At 36.6% G+C, this 20,505-nt stretch overlaps 1 protein-coding gene across 1 annotated transcript in view; it reads left to right on the top strand.

Moving 5' to 3' along the window:
• The window catches only part of ATRNL1 (attractin like 1), a 498,994-nt gene that overhangs the window by 369,371 nt on the left and 109,118 nt on the right, over positions 1 to 20,505 (top strand). The window lies entirely within an intron of this gene.

Genomic DNA, 20,505 nt, shown 5'->3' on the forward strand with positions numbered 1-20,505 from the left:
GTGTGATATTGGAATAGTGTAATAATGCATGAAATGGATTCTGGAAGTTTCACCTGAAAATAGAAGGAGAATTACAATATGTGGATAATAATAAATTTCTAATCTAGGTTGTCCTTTTGGTAGATCATAATCCTTTATTCCTTTACTTTTATTTACAATATTGTGTTTACAGTTATTACTTTATCTTATTTATGGTGCGACCTGGCAATGAGATCTGATAGCTCTGAAATCTTTCAGGATTGTACATTTCTTTTCGCTGCTGCCAATTCCTCTTAAATTCAAAGCTTCTCTTACTTTTCTCAATAGCCTCTTTCAATGGAAGATTAAATACACTCTATCAAATCTCTAAGGTTCCTGGAGAAGTGAGCAATGTGAAAAACAGATTCGTAGCAGGAAGAAAAAGAATCAGTTCTTGACTACTTACAAATTGAGGTGCTCTCTCCAGCTGTTGTATGGGAAGCAATCACAATTGTTCTTGCTGGCATAATTTAAGTACTTGGAACAGATAGTGAATAAAAATTCCATATCTCTTTAAAGAAGCATTGTTATTTTCCAGCCAAATACTAGAACCCCCATGTTCTTCACCAGTATCACCACATTTCTATCTGCTTTTATCTTGGAACAGAAGGCCTCTGAAGCTCCCAAGGCTGATGGCACATTACACTGTAGTTAAAAGTTAACTCTTTTTGAATGTGATTTCATTGTTTCAGTACTGGTATCTGGGAATATTTTGTTTGTTGCTTTTTCAAAGAGAGGCAATGAGTGGGAGCTGAGGCATCCAAACTCTTAAATTCTGTACATACTGATTATTTAATTAAACTTTAGAAATAAACATCACAAGTTAATTGCCACATTTTCTTTTCTTATATCTGTTATTCAGCACTCAAAGACGTAGATGCTAAAATATTTTAATTATATTTTACAGTGGCTTTTTAGCTTTTTCTTCTAGTCTAGCATTTTCTAGTAATTGTTTAGTATTCAATTTGCATGGTGTTTTTTCCTAATGAATACATAGTTATACACAGAATGAAGTTCATTCAGAGTTTCCTTGGAATTACAATATGCTGATCTATATCAAAACAAAGCATTGTGCTGAGGATTAAATGAATTTGATTAAAGTATTGATTATCCTTTGATGTATATTCTTTAAGAAAGAGCTATATTAATCATCTATCCTCAGTCTATGTTCAGTTTGCAAAAGGACACTAAAAGTTGTAGTAGCTATTCTGTTCTTCATTCTCAGCTCTCTTTCGGACTGTAGGGAATTTGGGTCATACATGAATTGCCAGGATGCGATGATTAAACAACAGGATAGTATGAAGTAGCTGTAACTTCATTTTGTTGTATTAAGTTAGAATCATGAAACTGTTTTAATAATCCTGTGGTACCTGATGCCCACTGGGATCTTTTAAAGTTAGACATCTTTTGGTAGAAATGAGGAATATGCAGTAACTCTCTTCAAAATGTTCCCACTGGCATTGTGAAGCTCTTCTACTGATATACCAGGAGTTCCAAATTTAATGTTGGAGAGCTGCATTCCCTCACCTCACACTTTTATTGACATTGTGTTACTCATTTATACTGTGGACATTGTTGGTATGCTTTTCCTGACATTGTAATAACTCCAGCACTTCCAGTGGCAGTATATTGATCCATGGGTCCTTTAGGCACATGTCTTTGAACTTGTCCAGATATTACTTCAAGACTCCCATTCAACTGCATAGTAAGACTGCTGTTCATTAATGTCTTCTGTCTTACATGGTTTTGTGCAGCTGGTGTCCTAAGTTAATACTGATGGTCTGGTACATGTCAGTATTCATACGATTATCTACATGGTAATGCCAGTATGCCATTTGGTTAGCTTTTGTTTTATTATTTGCATTTATTTGTAAATATGTAGAGCAACTGTTTTGCTGTAGAGTTTTAACATGCAGTAGTAAGGCACATTTTGCCCAGTGTTTGGGAAGCATATCTAAGAAAATAAGAATATGAATAGTGTACTTAAAATGATGGCCTATTTTAGATACAGCACAACTGATATATTTCGGTCTATTTTCAGTCAGCAGCAATTTGCAACAGATTAAAATAAAATCCTGAAAGCATTACAGGAGAGAGTTGAATCTGTTATTCTGGGCTCTCTTTCTGCTTTGGAGTCTTTACCAGACAGTCTATCTATCTTAATGTTTTGCCAACAAAATGACAGTACCTTGATATTAACTCCTTAAAAAACTTTAACCTACATCATATTACTCCAGTTTCCTGCTGTCTGAGTGGGTTTTCAGTCACTGACAATAGCCTTTGCTCTTCCCAATTAAACCATATTATTCATCAACCTTTTACCTCCTCAGGGTACCTTTCTGTGTAACTGAATCACAACATGACACTAACAAGTCTCATCTTGTCATCCATTCTGTCATGTTGGCCTTACATCAGCTACTAAATATCTTATTGTCAGCTTAAACTTAACACGGAAGGAATCAAACTTAGTTTCTCCTTTCTGCTCCTTCCCTTTTGGTATCAATCACTGTCTTGCTAATGATATTGATAGCATCATAGTATCCTAATTCTAAATCTGTGAAGTAATATCTGCTCCTGCTGTGGCATGATATTCATGATACTAATCTTGTGCACAATTATCTTATTATACCGATTATACCAATGCCAGCATTAATTTACATCTTTATCTGCTTCCATTGCTTTCCCTACTTCAAAGTGGTGAAATCTGTATGAGTTCTTACAAGAGAAGGTGAGGATGGAGTCAGGCCACCTCTCACTCTTCTTCCCTCCCTCTTGGGAGGGACAAGAACAGGCAGTGAACCTATGGATCCCAAGAAAGAAACAATCAGGGGAGGCTATAGTGAAATGGCTGATGTCCAAGTAAAAGAAGGGAAAGAATTCCTAAGGTCCCCTTGTTAGCAGTTTCACATAGCACAGCCTGTTGTGGCAGAGCAAGGGAACACCAGAAGCACCCTGCCCAGAGAGTTTGAGAATACTGTGATATTTTGTGATACCACCTTAATTTTTTCAATGCCAGAATCAGAAAGAAAATAAGATAGCATCATAGATCAATAGATACTGTGCTTCTTGACACTCAGCACCCTTAGTGTTAAAAGGTTTTTTTATTCCTTTCTTGTCTTTTTTTTCTAGACATCTAAGTCATTTCCAGACCTGGTTGCTTTTTGCTGCTCAGTATTTCCCAAAAGCTAAATTGTTTAGGCTATCTTCGTATTATAAACCTCCTTTAGGCAACATTTTTTTTCCAGTAAATATAACTCACTTTTGAAGAGTCACTTCCTCTGTGCTGCTGACAGTCATTTTAGTTAATCCGTAGGTTAGAAGAAAACAAATATAAATATGGGGTTGTTTTTTTTTTTTCCTGTCCTGTTTTGCCTAAGTCCTGGGTATTTTTCAGCCCATTCAAAGCCCATGGATTTCTTTTGAAACAGGGTCAGATTTTTCTTTAGGCCTGAGAGATAAGTTGGGCACTACTGTAAACTCTGCTGTATGGTCATGCTAAGTCTCTGGACAGTAGCAACTATAGATATAGTAGACTATGCTACATCTGCTGGAGTAGACGGATGTGCTATTGCCTGCATAAGAACAAAGTGCAGATTTGCTCTTATGATGACCATTCATTTGATATCTTTATAGTATTGGATATCTATTTTTTTTTTGCAAATTGGTGTTCTTTAACAATTATTTCTGCAGAAAAAAAATGCAGTAAATCTTTCAGTCATTTTCCCATCAAGTTACTGAGTTTCCTGTAGAGTTGTCAGAGATGGTAGATTGTTCTCTACTTCTGACAAGGTGAGGTGATCTCAAGAATTTTGCTTTTCAACTAAAATCCATCTTTGTTTTTCTAGCAAGCATTAAGTAATATTTATGGTACATTTATTAAGTTTTGAATTTCAGGCATCTCTGATAAGTATGAAGGAAATATAAGCCATTATTTCTCATTTGTTTAAGTAAAAGATTTGAAAGGTATGCACCAACACCAACACCGGTAGCTATTGTTATACCAAAAATGCTTATTGGGAATAAGAGTGACGTATAAAAACACATGAAAAACCTGTAGCAGGGCTTTGTGAGATTTAGGTAGTTGGAATTTATACTAATCAGCTTTGTTTCTGGTTTCTTCTGCCAATAATATGTCAGAACTTTTTAGCTTGATTTACAAATAAATGGAACGTAATCATTGTACAAAATTAAAGAAGTCATATGCTTATCAATATTACACCTGCATTATTTTGATGACATAATGTCTAATATCAAGGAACAGACTCTTCCCAATGGTGTTAAGAGTCATCACACTGCCCCTTGATATTCTCAGTTCCTAATTTTAGTCTTAGTGTCAGAGCATAACTTCAATCTCCTTGTGAGAAAATAAAGATTTATTTAAGATCATGATGAAATTGTCCCTAGAACTGTCATCTTGTTTTCAGTGACCACAAGGCAATACATATTTGGCAACAGGAACTATCAAAGGCTATTATGCTTGCACTTCTTTACTTAAAAGTCATGCTATATAATTTATATAGTCATGTGTTGCTCATGCAAGCTTTTTGGGGAGCTGAACTTTAGGAACTTCAAGGAAGATACTAGTATATTAATTATTTCTTATAAATTCTGTTTTAAATATGATCAAATCTGATTAACATTTATTGTTATGGTGGGATAAGTAGACATTATCTCACACTATCATGTGGGTAAACCAGACATTCCCCTGGATGGGGAAGGATAGTTTCACTGTTTAATCCATCTTTATCATGCTTAGTGCTGAGAAAGGTATGATGCCAAGTGCAAGATACAGACTGTGAGCAAGTTCAGCCATGATCACACACAAAAAGTTTCAGGTTGTTCTGAATGATTCCAGGGATTACAAAAGCTATAGCTGGATTCAAGGAAGCAGTTTAGACACCTACCCTGTTCTTTTTAATGTCATTCAGAAATGCAAGTTTCATTGGGGTTTTTTTGTAGCCTTCCCCTTCAAAGCCCTTGGATATGCATGTGCTGAGTCGCTGTTTTTAGAACTCTCATCCCTGAGTCTAATTGGAGTTTTCCTAACTTTTTTTTTTCCCTAACAGCATTTTTGGGATTTTTTTCTTGTTTCTTTTTTTAACCTCATGCTAATTCCAGATTTGGATTATCCATATTGTCCATGTGTTATGTCTGTAAGCTAAACTCTGCTTGGCAATGGAAGGGGCTTAACTAAGTACTGTGATTCGCCTATGGCAATGGAGCTCAAGGAGACCAAGAGAAGAGAGAATTTAGTTGAGAACAATGTGAGCAATCAGATTTAGATAATATAAGTACAAGAAAAAGTCAAGGAAGTTGGAGTAGACTATTGAAAGGAGTCAAAATAGTAACCTTAAGCATGTGAAAGGTTAGTAGCCATCAGAAGGGCAACAATCTTTTCCTTGTGTGCACTATAGGCAGCAAGGGTGTAATGGACTTAAATTGTAGTAGAGGAGGTTTAGGCTGGATATCAGGAAAAGCTTCTCATAATAAAGCTGAATCACTGGAAGCAATTGCTGGGGAGGTGATGGAATTTCTTTTATTGCAAGCTTTTTTAGAGCAGGTTGGACAAACATTTCCCAGGTACCATGAATCATAGCTGCAGTAGCTTCTCTCCTTTCAGCTGTCTTTATTATTATTTTGATTGCTGCCTAGCTCTTCGTTTTGCATGCTATCTGAAAATATTCCATTTTTCTTGTTTGAACAGTTTAATTGTCTTCACTGGACTATTATTTTTCTGTTACTGAATATTTTTGACCCTTCTCTTCACTTTTGCTGTTATCTTCATTGATTTATGTCCTCAGTTTTCTTGTAAGATCAGAAACTGTTAAGTCATCCTGACCCCTACTCTGTCCATGACTGTAAGTCTGCCTAACATGATCTCCAGTCCATTCTGAAATAGCTTCAGTATTCTCCTTGAAGTCTGTGTTCATGATGTAATTAGTTTTTGTCTTAACCAGTGCATTGCCATGTTTATAGCCTTTCAAAATCCATGCAGCCTATACTACTAGATTTCAGAGAAATATAGTCAGATGATACACCTGACTCTGAAGATAAGAATCTATATTGGATAACGTTTTCTGTTTTTCTGTATTACTCAAAGCATGCTAAATTGCCGTCCACTGCCTCAAGAACACCATTATCTTGTGCTACACTTTGACCTTGATGGCTCACTGCATTCTTCTCTGCCCACACCCTCAGTCCTGTTCAACTGGAAGAATTTCTCCTAAGCTATTGAGGCACTTTATTTTGAATCCTACCTTCAGATCTTATTTTTCTTCTTTGCAAAGGATTTATTCTCCTTTGATACCCTTCGGTGATAACATGTGAGGGATGTTCTATCAGATGTAAAATTAGCATTTGGTAGTTCTTCTATTAGAGAAAAGTGTTTACCTGAAAGCAGCAATATTTGGTTTGCAATATCTTCTTCCTTATATAATGAACCTTTTTTTCAGGAAACCAGATTTTTAGATTTCACATCATTTAATTCAGTGGTCACATACAATGGTGTAGCCCAATTAAATATCTTTACATTTGCATAAGAATTTTGTTGCTGCTCTTTAAATTTATGTCTAGCACTATGTGAATGTTCTGAGCTTGTGATTTGGAACAAATACCTAAACTAGTAGCTCATGCATACTGGTCACAGCTATGATTTTTTGTGTGTATGTATACTAACTCTATTCAATGTAAAGTGTATAGATGTTCAATTCCTTGCACAGAATCAAGTTAACAATATTTTGAGATATCTAAGTAACAGTTTTCTCTTTCAGCATATGGGAAGTCTAAAAATAATCAGAGAGATGCTGCCTGGAGTAAGCCACATTGTTTTTTCAAACAGAAAAAAATTGTGTGTGCGTGTGTTTATTGCTAAAGTATATACTAACACCTTAAAACTTGTTGATGTTTTGACAGAGTCCTTAACTTAGAGCTTTTACAAACGCTAGTTTGGTTCTGGAATGTTTCCAGTCTCTAAATTTACAGAAAACACATTTTTAATCCTTATATATGCTTGCTTATTTCTGTTGAGTCAGTTTACTTTCATGGCAAACAGACATTGTAAGAATGCCTGAAACATGATGTATAGGAAATTTGTCTATATGCAGGCTGATGCCCTAATATTTCATGCTAACGAGAGTCAAGCCTCTGCTTATTGGCTTATGGGCTGTAGGATCTGTGAATTCACAATTAGTTCTGAAAACCTGATTTTTGAGCAGGTTTTTTGATAAAAATGTATCTTTCCACTTCACAAAATGTATTTGGCATATGTACCACATAATCAGATGACTACAGAAGTTGTTTGGATAGAAATATATGATTTGTGTTGCACAAAATTGCCAACAAATTTCATGCTCAATTGGAACAATTAGCAGGAATTTTGGCTGACTGGCTAAATGTAGGTGTTTCAGCGCTATTGGCACGCTGTGAATAGAAATTGTTAAATCACTGTATTACGCCTAGTTGCAAATTGAAAGTATCAAAATAAATATTCTGATTGTTTTAAAGCAGACGTGTTTAGATGTGTCAGTAAATGTTATGAATAATGAGACTGTGTATGTCCTGTGCTCATAAAAATTTATAAATACAATTTTTCCAACATCCTGTTTCATAAAGATACAAAATGCAGTGGATGGAATCCAAAATATATATGTACGTACCGCTGGGATTGTCTTTGAACAAGGCTTGCTTATGAGAATCTTCCCTTTGGTTTGTAAATCCATGACAATGAGATTTTTCCAGAACTGTTTAAAAACTGAACATACTGAAGCATGGAAATAATTTTGCTATCACATTAACTAAAAGCACATAGACTGACATTTTTCTCTGCTTGATTGACTGGGCCTTTCTATGCACCTGATTTGCACATGCCATTCTCTGACAGGCTGTTCTTTCTAGTTATATATATTTTCTTAGTATTTCTTTCGGGTTTAGATCAAAAATCATTTCTCGTCTTTAAAGTAGGGCATTTCTCACTTTAAAAGGAAAGGAGAAGAAGAAATACATACAGAAACTATAGTATTTCATCAGCTATTTCTCATGGTTCCAGGTGGAGCTGCCTACTATATAATCTTACTTAATATTTGGCAGCCTGTAGTCCTTAGCTTTGCTTCAGAGACATTACCTGCATGCCTGGCACTGTACTTGAGTTTCAGTTTTTCCTGGCAACAACAACACATATTGAAACTGCAACAGACAGGAGACAAAAGTACAGTCAGTGCCTTTGCTTTTCTTCACAGGACTTGATGACCTGCATGTATTGTTAGGTAATCTAATAGATTATGCCAGTTTTCACTCAAGTTTTATCATTCTGTAACTTCTATCACACTAAACTTGAGTATGTAATAGATATGAATTCATTGCATAAAAGGCAGTGCACCTGCACTGGACAGCAGATGCTTAAACCTCACCTAAGAGTCAGAGAGTGATCCAGTTTGGTTATCTTCCTAAGACTGTTCCTAGCAGGCACTTTCCTACTTGGTCTATAGACTCGGCTTTCAGAGGGTTATTGGCTAAGCTTTGCCTAAGCCAACAGGAAAGACTAAAATATTGTCTCTGCTCAGGGCTACAACTGAACTGATTTTGAAGATGGCCACCTTTTGTGCAGTAAGACTGTGAGGATAGTATTTGTCCATGAGCTAAGAAACCGCAGAGCCCAAGTGGGACTATACCGATATAGCCCAAACCATCCTGTGGGAGCATACTCTTATTTTTATAGCTACAGAAGAGAATTGATCAGGTGATGAAAAGAACAGACAAGAGGGAATCTGACTGCTTGGATAACCTGGACACTCCTCCAGAAGGGAAAAGTAGTAAAGTGTTCGCTGTGGGCAGGATCCGGAGCTACAGATTTCGCTCTTCCCATCTCAGTGTCTAACTTTCTATCTACCTACTGTGTTTTTGGTATCACAGCTCTTGAATTTCTGGTTGCATGGTGGCTTAATTTCAAGAGAAAGATGTATCGTGTTCCTGTTCAGGTAGGCCACGAACCCCCTGAACTCAGTAGAACCTAAAACTGAGCTTTCTCCTTATCTGGATCACTCTTCTGATGTTTATTCTGCAAATTCAGGTCCCACTCATTATATGTCCATCAGAGCTGGAGAAATTTAATATAAGTGTGTTGCATCGCATTTCTTCTTGCTCCCAGTGTTCTCAGAGGAATCATGGAATGCTTTGAGTTAGAAAGAATCTTTAAAGGTCCAAACCCCATGCAATAATCAGGGACATCTTCATCTAAACCAGGTTGCCCCTAGCACCATCCAACGTGACCTTGAACGTATCCAGTGATGGAACATCTGCCACCTCTCTGGATAACCTGTTTCTGTGTTTCACCACCCTAGTTGTAAAAAATTTCTTCCTCAAATCCAGCCTGAATCTCCCCTCTTTTAGTTTAAAAACCATTGCCCCTTGTCCCATTGCTACAGGCCCTATTAAAACTGTGTCTCCATCTTTATAAGTATTACAGGCCCTCTTTAAGTATTGGAAGACCTTAATAATTAAGTCTGCTCAGAACCTTCTGTTCTCTAGGCTGAACAATCTGAACTCTCTTAGCCTTTCCTCAAAGGAGAGGTGCTCCATCACTCTGACCGTTTTTGTGACCTCCTCTGGACCCCATCAGGTCCATGTCTTTCTGGTATTGAGGAAGGAGTATTGTTTTTCCACCTGCATACTGAGAGGCAGTTTTCAGTTTTACACTAATTGTTTAGAAAGGTATGGTAGTAATTACAGGCAGACTAGATCACTTCTTTGGTGTAAGGAACCCAAGATGTCAAAAAGGCTATGAGGAGGCTGGGTTATAGAAGTTATAGGGCATGGATTCCATTCACTCGCTTTAGCAAAACAGATGTAGAAATATTGCACCTTAGTGTAAGCTTCAGTAATAATCTCAACAATGTCTTTTATTATAGAAAATACCATAATACTAGAATTTGAAAAATTAGTGAGCTCGGTCAGGGCTGTAGGACCCAATGGTTTTATACTTTAATGGTCTTAAAGGAGCCAGAATTTCTTTTAGAAATCAAAAGATGATCAATAGTATATGGCAGTAAAGTAGAAGCTGTAGTAAAGTGGACATTACAAAGGCAGTGAGGCTGCAATGATATTGGGAAGATCACTAACTTTGTATCAGGGAAATATCTGCAAGAGGAAATCCTTTAAAAACAAAGGAGTATTTGTGATATGTGATCACTTTCAGTTATGACTATAGTGTATTCTACAAACCTATTAGAGCTTCTTATAACCAAGTCTGTAAAACATTATTGTTCATTGGTGTGAAGCAGTAAAGTTTTTAACAGATATGTATGAAATTAAATTTTGCTTTTTCACCTCTAGTATATATTTATATTATTGGAATGCTATTTGAAGTAGAATTTTGCCTTTCCAGGTGCTGCTCCTTATACTATACCCTTGACAAGATGACCTTTTTCTTATCTTTGTTATCCAGCTTTCAATAAGAAACTGGGAAGTTTAAAGAGACACTTGCTGTCAGCTTCTTGTCTCAACTGTTTAGGGCTTTAAAAAAGATGTATAAGTATTGAATCAGCTCAAGTTAATAAATAAAGTTATTCTGTTTCACAAAAAACTTGCTGGCTATTAAAGGAAAAGCCACTGGTCTTTTGTAAAAGTAAACAAGCAATTTATTTTATATTGAGAAATTTTGCAAATTGTAGGAATCAGAAGGAATCCAATGTACCCTTCTAAACACACTTAAATACCAGTTTATGTGTAGAAAAGAAGAACATTATCCAATGACTCACAAACATAATTTGTACTTTGCAACACAAAACACACAAGTGTAGGACACTCTTTAAGATCACCACTAAATATACCAAGAGGTGCTGACATGACGTTGGCAATGAGATCTAATGAGATCATTTTCTTCTGGGCATATGGATGTGTAAAGTGCTTTTTTTTTCTCGCATGAAGAATATTTTAAAGAAGGAAAATCTATTACCATTTTGATACATGGAGAGCCAGCTGAACATCAGAAATCGAATATGCATAAAAAACTCTTGAAAATCTACTGTTGTGCCCTCCTATGTACTTTCAGAGTTAGATTCTCCCATCACTCACTTGCTGAACTCAAGAAAAGCAGCATTGCACCAGGTCCAAATCCAGCACAATGTATATCTGCTAGAGCATCATTAAAACCAGACTAGTGAAATAGTATACTTAATCTGATGGATTTATTGAGAAATAGTGGATTTGTCTGTAATGTTAAATGCAGAGTAATTCCTGATATATATTTTTAAAAAATAACTTCTATTTTTCTCATTTCCTGATATAATTAAGTGGTAGAAGTAAGTGCAAAGCACAATGTGATTATGGTCTATTAATAGTTTATAACCAGTTTGCTGCTATTTTGCAAAATAACTAGCTAAAGAAAATTTTAAATAAGCTTCTGTAACCAAGATTTCTGTCTTATTACTTACTTTTATTTATATAAGGATGCTCAGGGTGAAAAAGAAGAGGAAAACTGGAAGGGGTGAACAAGCAAACAATATAGGACTCTGAAGGAAAATAATAATTAATGTGAGGCCATACGGGAAGATGCTTTGATGTTTTGGGAGCAACTATATATCTAGTATCTGAAGGGCGCTATAGGGATGCTGGGGAGGGACTCTTCACTAGGGACTATAGTGGTAGGACAAGGGGTAATGGGTTAAAACTTCAACAGGGGAAGTTTAGATTCGATAGAAGGGAGAAGTTGTTTACTGTAAGGGTGGTGAGGCACTGGAATGGGTTGCCCAGGGAAGCTGTGAATGCTGCATCCCTGGCAGTGTTCAGGGCCAGGTTGGACAGAGCCTTGGGTGACATGGTTTAGTGTGAGGTGTCCCTGCCCATGGCAGGGGGGTTGGAACTAGATGATCTTGAGGTCTTTTCCAACCCTAACTATTCTATGATTCTCTCTCTATATATATATACATATACATATATATGCACGTATATATATATATAACAACAACTATATATCTATAAAACCACACAAAGTACACATCAATAAAATGGCACACCTAACATGACCACTGAGTAATATGTTGATAAAATTTGCCTTCAATCCAAACCATATTTCCCAAAGCCTAGACATAGTGTTAAAATTTACATATGCGCACTGCCTGTAGCCATTGATATTCACAACAGAACATGGCAGAAACCCACTGCATTTAGTGTAGGAGTGTATGATGTCATGCTTCATTTTGTTTAATATATATGTTTTGGCATGTGAGAGAGGGCAAAGTCAGTGAAATTTGTCTAGAATTTGGGATGAATGATAGGAAAGTTTGTTGACAGTCTGCGGACCAAGTAATACTTCAAGAACGTCACTTACCTAACCCTGGGGAACTTACGTCACCCGCAGTACTTGGAACTGGTTTTGTTCCGAAAAGTTCTTTGTTCAAGATGAGAAAAAAAAAACCTTGATCACAGCCCCTTAGGCAGTTTTTAGATGTGCTGTCTTAGCCACTGAGTATGAGGATACCTCAGATTTATGTTCCAAGGAAGGGCAGTACAAAAAGCAAAAGGCAGGTCTGATGTTTTTACAGAAGTCTCTGCAGTAGCTTTTGCTACTGAGGTGTAACCTATTACTGTGTTTCAGATAGTTTTTCAAAGGGCTTAAAATGTTCAAGTATATCATAGAACTGTATTTGCCCTGAGAGGTGATAATCGCACAATCAACTCATTATCTTCCAGAACGTGGGGCAACAACTTTAAATCAACTGGGAAAGGCAAAAAGCATTATTCAGAAATGCTGCTTAATGAGAGCTGGGACTGAATGAGAAATTCAAAAGCACTTCTATACAATGGGTTATAGTGATCATTGTTTGCTACATCTTCTGTGTAATTATAGGCTCTTCTGAATGCTTTCCTCTGCTCACCTCTGCCTTGCCCATTTTAAACTCTAACCAGCTCGTTTTCATCAGTATGCAGATCTTCCCCAGGCACCATTCTATTTCAGCATTATGATCACGATGGCAGGCACTTTTGACAGGAAAATGCACCTATTTGCTAGCTGAGTATTTACAGCACGAGGCCTCATCTCATCAGCTGTGTCATAGACTTTACGTTAATAGGACCAAGGACTGATCCTTGTTAGGAGAATTCATGTTAAGCTGAAATCCAAAATTTTTTACTTACTGCAAGTGAATTATGCAATAAATCTAATCTGTGGAAAACATCATTCATCATGCACAATAGAATAATAGATAATTTATATTGAAGGTACCTCTTGTAGTCATCTGTCAGAGAGGCTGGGGATGAGCCAAACCCCTGAGTAAGTCAAGCCACCTTTGATCAGATTGCTTAGGTCCCTGTCTGATGGTAGTTTGAATATTTCTAAGGATGGTGATTCCATGAACTCGCTGACCCCTGTTCAGATGTTTGACTACCCTCATTGTGAAAAGCCTTTTCCTGATATCTCATCAGAATCTCCCTTCTTGCAACTTCTTTCTGCTGCCCATTGTCTTATCCCCGTGAGAAAAGCATGCCATAGTCAGAATCAGCAATAGGATCTCAACTTAGCACCATTCAAGACTGCACAAATCCTGTACTGTCAGACTTTCCTTCTAACTTGTAGGCCACCTGTATCTCACAGTTTTGTTTACAAAGATACCATGGGAGACTGTTTTGAGACTTGCTAAAATTCAAGGTTAACCCATCCACTGCTGTTGTTCACTGAGCCAGACATACTATCACCAAAAGTAACCAGGTTGGTGGGACAAACCTTTACATTTTGGTAGTTGCAACGTGCACCTTGGTATACTATGGACAGAGCTTTTAAAAGAATGTGTTTAAATACTGTCAGTGCATGTGCAATTGCAGAACACAGTTATGAGTTTGTGGCTGATATATGGTGAGATTAGTTTAGTATTTTAGAAGCGCTTTTTTAGAGGGTTTGTGGTAAACTAGGCACAGGTAACAGGGTGACAAGACAGAAAGGGTTAATGAATATCCCACCCACAGGCTTTTACCTGTCTTCAGCTTTGACCAATTATTCAATTAGAAACAGCAGCTGTAAAAGCTTAGGTCCAAGTAAATCCGAAATTTGCAGCCCCTCCTGAAAGGGTTGTGGAGTTGTGCTGCGAGATGCTGTGGGAAGAACTCTGTGTGAAGAGTAATGGTTGACCATGGAAAGCAGTCTGGAAACTTGGTGAGCTGTGGAGAGAAAAAAATTGTTTCTTTTTCTTTAATGATGGGTGTCTTGGCTGGAGTTCAGTAAAGTTAAGATGAACTGTGCTAAAGCTGTTTTTTATGCTGTACAAATTGGCTATGCTATTTTAGTTCTTCAAAGAAGAAACAAAAGAAAAAGTAGATTTCAAATACCTATTACTAAGAGTAAATGGGAAAGATGTTTTTCTCTTTCGTTTGCTTGGTTTTTCCTTTTTTCTTCTTGGTAACGTGTCAGTCATAGTCTCTTATTTGTGTGCACCATCTGCACTTTAAGAGGTCACTATTAAAAATCGTCTCTCTTCAGTAAATGCTAGTATCCCTTCTGAAGCCTACTAGGTAGTCCAGCCAGATGTAACTTTTCTCCCTAGTGCCCAGTTTTTTTCCATCTTCAGGAAATAACTTGGTTACTCTTCTTAATCCCAATAAAGTTTCCCTTAAAAAGATAGTACATCCTTTTTGAAGTAGGTGTGCTTATCTGATTAATTAAAGAAATCCCTGCTACATTGTAAAGCCGTCATCTTCTTTCAGTGATTTATTGACACATTGCAGTCCTTACAGTGTCTAGACTGTAGAGTTTAGGTCTGCTAGTATGCTAACAAATAGAATTGATATGTTCAAACATCTGAATAGCATAAACTGCATCTTTTGCTGGCTCTGGTTGTCAACCAGAGATAATGAAATTGTGTACTCTAAGGTGCTGTAGAATGAGTCATCCCAAATACCTTTCTCCTAAGCATGTTAGATCACTAAGGTATGTGATCAAAAGTGTCACTGTGTTAAAAGGATGTTCTAATGGCTTTCACAATAGTGGTGGTCATTTTATAGATCAATTCTTGACAGTTACACTACGATAGAATTTATAAACAGAATTACTTGTGTGATTACTGTATTTGTATCTTGGGAGCAAACATGATCTAGAACAGCTTTGGGAAATGAAGTGTTTATCTTCAGAAGTGAATCAGTAGCACTGCATGCAAATACTTAAAGCAAAAGTGTTGAACACGTCCCTGCCCATGGCAGGGGGGTTGGAACTAGATGATCTTAAGGTCCTTTCCAACCCGAACTATTCTATGATTCTATTAAGTATTTAAGCTACAAATAGAGAAATTGTCCTCTGTGTGTGATCTGATGTTACTAATGTAAACCACTGATCTATAGATATTTTAATCTACAATGAATGTGATAATTTAAGTGTTACTGTCAGTACCCTTTTCCTCTGGATATTTCAGTGAAGACAGTGTATTGATAGCTATGAGGTACAAGTGGATCTTCTAAAATTTGTATTCAGAAATTCACTATCACTAATTTCATGCAGTCATAAGCAACTTGAAGTCAATGTGACACAAGAAGTGGTATTCAGCTGTCTCATCACTAACAAATGACACTAATTAACCATCTTTTAAGCAGAAGATAATACATCACAGATAAGAGTTCATATTTCATATAGTGCACATTACCAGAGACGTAGGGCCAAATGAACATTTATGTTACAATCCTTTAAGCTCTTCTGTCACAGAATATATTATAAAAATGATGCCCTGAAGTAAAGTTTTAAGACAGTGGAAACTTTGGGAAACTGAAGGCTTTAGTGAGCAGTCACAATTAGTATTTGCTTTGATAAGGACTAAGGGAATACTTAGGGCTTATGCCCTAAGCTTAGGCATCCCTGTTGTGTTGTCTTCCCCACTGCTGATACAGGCATGGCAGTTTGGTTCACCCCGGTTATTTCCACAGTAACTCAAACAGTACCAGCTTTGTTTTTAAAAAGGCTACAAATAAGATGATTCACAAGTATCAAAAAATTCTTTGCTGCTTATAAAACCTAGTATGTATCACTAGTCATATGATATGGGGACCTTGGAAATGATCTGTGCAATGGGAATGAGGCTGTCCGCATTGAGCTGAGATCCAGATCTTTCACTTCCAAGATTATAGTGGTCTGAGGTTCAGTAGCAAATAGCTGATTAATACTATAAAATATTTTGATCCACTCACCAAAACCAGGGAATAGTTTGAGTAGCTGGTAAATAAAATTATTTAATTGCCATAAATAAAAGGGTGGAAAGCTGAGAAATGGTGAGGAATGCAGTGAGTAAAAGCTGTGGCTGAAGCCAAATCCTGCCCATGGCAGTAGCTGGAATAAGTAGCATATCTGTACAACTATTGCAAAGCAGCAGAAGGAGGAAAATGAATATAGCTACCTTTTGTGTAAAGATATATTCCATACCATAGAACATCATGCTCAGTATAGAAACTGGGAAAGTTGCCTGGAAAAGGCTGATCTTTACTTGGGGATGGGCTGGCCATCATCTTTTTTTTTCATTATTTAAATGCATATTGTATTAAGCATCACTTGGTTTTCTTGGGGTTTATTCACTTCTCTCTTTATTTCTTCTTATTATTATGTTTTATTTCAATTATTAAACTATTCTTATATCAACCTAGGGGTTTTTACCTTTTTTTCCCAATTCTCCTCCCCATCCAACTGGGGACGAGGGGGTGGGAAGTGAGTGAGTGGCTGCGTGGTACTAAGCCCCACCTGTGGTTAAGCCAAGACACAAAGCATTTCGGTGTTATCACAAAAAAGTGTGTAACACAGGTGGGTGAAGTGGTGCATTTTGCAGGGGAATGGGGGTGAGAAAGCTGTGGAGTAGCTACTGTTAGTTACAGTGCTGGGAACATGAACACAAGTGAGGTGTCTTATGGATAAAGTCTATTGCTACATAGGTGCCCCAGCTTGCAAAAGATGGAGAAAAGCCAGTTTATGTGTTCAGTACAGAACTGAGGTATCCTTTCTGATGTTAAGATGCATAATGTAGGCTTATTTGTAGGCAGACTGCAGTACTAATCTGTTTGGTTTCTAAAGCGAAACTGTAACTCTCAGGATATGTTTTTGTGTGCAGCTTCTAGAAACTCAAGGTAAAAAAGCAGAATTAATGCCACTGAACATAGCCAGGTATGCATCTTACTGAAAATAGTCATATCTATGATTTTTACATGTGATTCTTTACCCGTTGTTTACTAGGAATATCATCCTTGCATATAATAAAAGGGAGAGAATATCAATACTTCTAGCGTTCTGAAATCCTTTAATCTGCCTTCCTGATAAGGCTTTGTTGCTGATCCCAAGGAAAAAAATAAGTACTCTTAAATCCATTCACGTAAAGAGGTTTATAATAAAGATGAATGCATAAAATTTAGTGTTTTCTTCATAAATTACAATACTACTTTAGCAATACTTGCAATGGTGTCTTAGGCATATATATATATGTAATGGGCTCAGAGAATAGTACAAATATGTCTGTTATATGGTGTGAGCACAGATCAAAATTAAAAGCAGTGATTTCAAAGGAATAAAAGGTATTCTTTGTAATGGAACAAATATTCCTATTGTATGAACCCTGCCTGAAGTATCCTGTTGATGTGTTTGCATGTTAAGAGAAAATCAACACCGTTATACTTGATTTATCCTTCGATGTAATGTGAAGCTGAGTTATTACTGTACTAATGGTGTGGCAACAAAAGTTTCTGAAATGCTGGCAAGGCTCCAGTTTATCTTGATTTTAAGTGTCAGAATTAACAAAGTGAGGTTATTCCAGTATTATTTAAGAGTCGTTGTTATCTAGGTGGTATTTGTGGTCTATGGAGTCAGACTTCCTGAAGTGTGAATGTCCTTTTGCTGATTTATATTTATATTTTTTCATTATTTAAGTAGTAAATTCCTTACAGTGCAGATGGAACCTTTGAGGAAAGCAGATATTATAGTAATTCAGTATTTCAGTAACTTTGTAGTTATTTGAAATCATCTATTAGTAAGTAATGGTTATTTTCATCCTTAGGTATAAAAATGCTTCTTACATATTAGTAGATATCTGTCCCACTTTACACAAAGGAAAACTGACACAGAAAAATTGGAAGTGAGCTCAGGTTTTGGGTTTTTTTTTTACTCCTTATCCAGTTACCTGCTCATAAATGACATTTATATTGGCCCTTTCTATCTTCAATCTAGATATGGCTTTCAGTGTAACAGAAACCATAAAATATAAATCAGTAATTACTACAGCTTTTCCTAAAAATGCAAGGCTTAACTAGAACTCATTCAGAAATATGCTGTCAATTTGAAAACACCAAATGAGGTGCTGGGATTAATTTCTCCCAGAAGAACTTACTATGTAATGCCCATTGCTGTAGTAAACCATTTTTAGACGTGTTACTCAGAACTGAATCCAGAGATGTGTGGAACAGAGCCAATGGGACTACTGAAAAGGGATGTCTCTTCAAAAGTACCTAAAACAGACTGTGGAAAGCTTCTGTCAAGTCAGGATTTGCATCTAAAAAATGGTCTTGCAGAATTAGGTACTCATGCTTATGTTTCAAAACCAAATAGACTGCCGTTGCATTCATACTTTGTACAATAGTTCAGTGCCTCAGTCATTGGTAACATAAGAGATGGGTGTTACAAACTGTCATCAGCCAGCAAAGAATCATTTCTTATGACCTTAATATAAGGCTGTAGGATCTCTTCTCATTTATTGTCACACCTGTGACTCCCCTATTGTAGCGAAAAAGGTCCTTGATTTCAACAAACCTGGTAGAAAAATGATGTGTGACCTAGACTGCTGTCCTGGGAGACAGGAGATACTGGGTAGGAGTTTTCTAGTCCCCATGCCGAGTGATTTCCATGCCTTTAATCCACTTTTACTGATGTAGTATATGGCTCATGAATTGCCCTTCAAGGTAGAGTAGAAATCTTGGTCTCTCATCCTAGTAAGGTATTAACAATATGTTACAAAATTGCCCTTTGCTGTAATTGATCCTTATTTCTGTCATTCTTCTGTAGGAAACTTCAGCAGAGGAATGTTTGGCATTCCTGCATGTGTGTTAAGCATAAACACTGAATCCATTAACTCTATTTATAGACTGCAGTAAACTCTCAAGGTGTGAAAGTTTCTCTGTATATCAACAGGAATTTATTTGCCTTTGGATTTAGGTGCCAGTAAAATAATTGCGGAATTGTTTTGAGGGGGAGCAAACATCATAGGAATATGTGTCAGTTCTACATATCTTCAGTCCAGTCACATCTGACTCTTTTGGATCTGGATCTACAGGCTTCCAGTGGTTAATACTTTTCAACTTTTTCTGTGGGTTTAATTAATATAATGCATCAACTTGAGCTGTGATAAATTTAAGAGACACTTAAGTTTGGTTTGCCTTCATCTATTAAAGTTATCTTAAAGTCTTGTACTACTGTTGGTACTTGTAGATTTTTATTTAATGGTCTTTTAAAAGTTGTCCAGTAAAGCTAATGGAGTTCTTCACATTGCAAAGCATGTTTCCCATACTGCAGATTGTACTGGAGTTCTCTGAATGCAGTGCAGTTCTTCATCTTTTGTTTTCCTTGTTTGGTCTAGGACTGGAGCCAAAGGATGAAATCTGAGAGTTGATTGTAAGCTGGTATGGTTTTGTTAATGTTTCATGACTGGTAAGGCTCTAGTGAAAAATGAACATAATACTATAAATGCTGCATAAAAGCGTTGCTGTACTCATCTGTTATTTCCTAGTTCCCCTGTAAGGATAAATAACATCCTGTGTCTATGTAGTACCTTGCATTCAAGCTGTACTGTGATGCATACATCTTCCTTAAAGTTGTCTTGCTACATAGTGTCTGTCAATGGTAAATAACAATTTCTTGCAGATCAATGTTTATAATCTGAACGCTTTATTAGAAAGGTTTTATTATCATGTAATAATTAAAGTGATGGGTTTTATGGAGTCAAATATCAGTTGCCTTAGGATGCCAATAGAAATATTAGTTAATACTTCATCACAAATACAGTTTGTTATAACCTGCCTGTATTTTAATGTATACTATTACTTGAATCAGTCACTTCTGTTGGTGAACTGAAATGAAGATCTGCTCATGTTTTTTTAGTCATGTTGTAATGCCTTGCAACCTTTGGAATACCACCTTATCTGCTCTGATGTAATTGCAGATACTTGTAGTTTAAATTCTGGAAGGGTTTAAGATGTAATATAGGCTTCAAACTAATGAAGTATGGCCAAATTTCTTCCAAACAATTAATTTTCATAACTGAAGCATGTAGTGTTTTTTGCTAAGTTTATAACATACCAGGGGGTGGGGTGGTGTCTACTACACCGTTATCTTGATTCAGTGAATATAGATACTTTTTTGTACCTTCAAGTGTGATTATAATAAACACATAAACTCTTAATTAGGATACTTTACTTACCTCTCCCTGTCTAAAAGGAAGAAAAAAAAACCACAAATGCCATCTTCCCCCTGCCTTTCAGGTACCAGACACTTCC

The sequence above is a fragment of the Melopsittacus undulatus genome, chromosome 4 (genome assembly GCF_012275295.1).
Source record: "Melopsittacus undulatus isolate bMelUnd1 chromosome 4, bMelUnd1.mat.Z, whole genome shotgun sequence".
Classification (NCBI taxonomy): domain Eukaryota; kingdom Metazoa; phylum Chordata; class Aves; order Psittaciformes; family Psittaculidae; genus Melopsittacus; species Melopsittacus undulatus.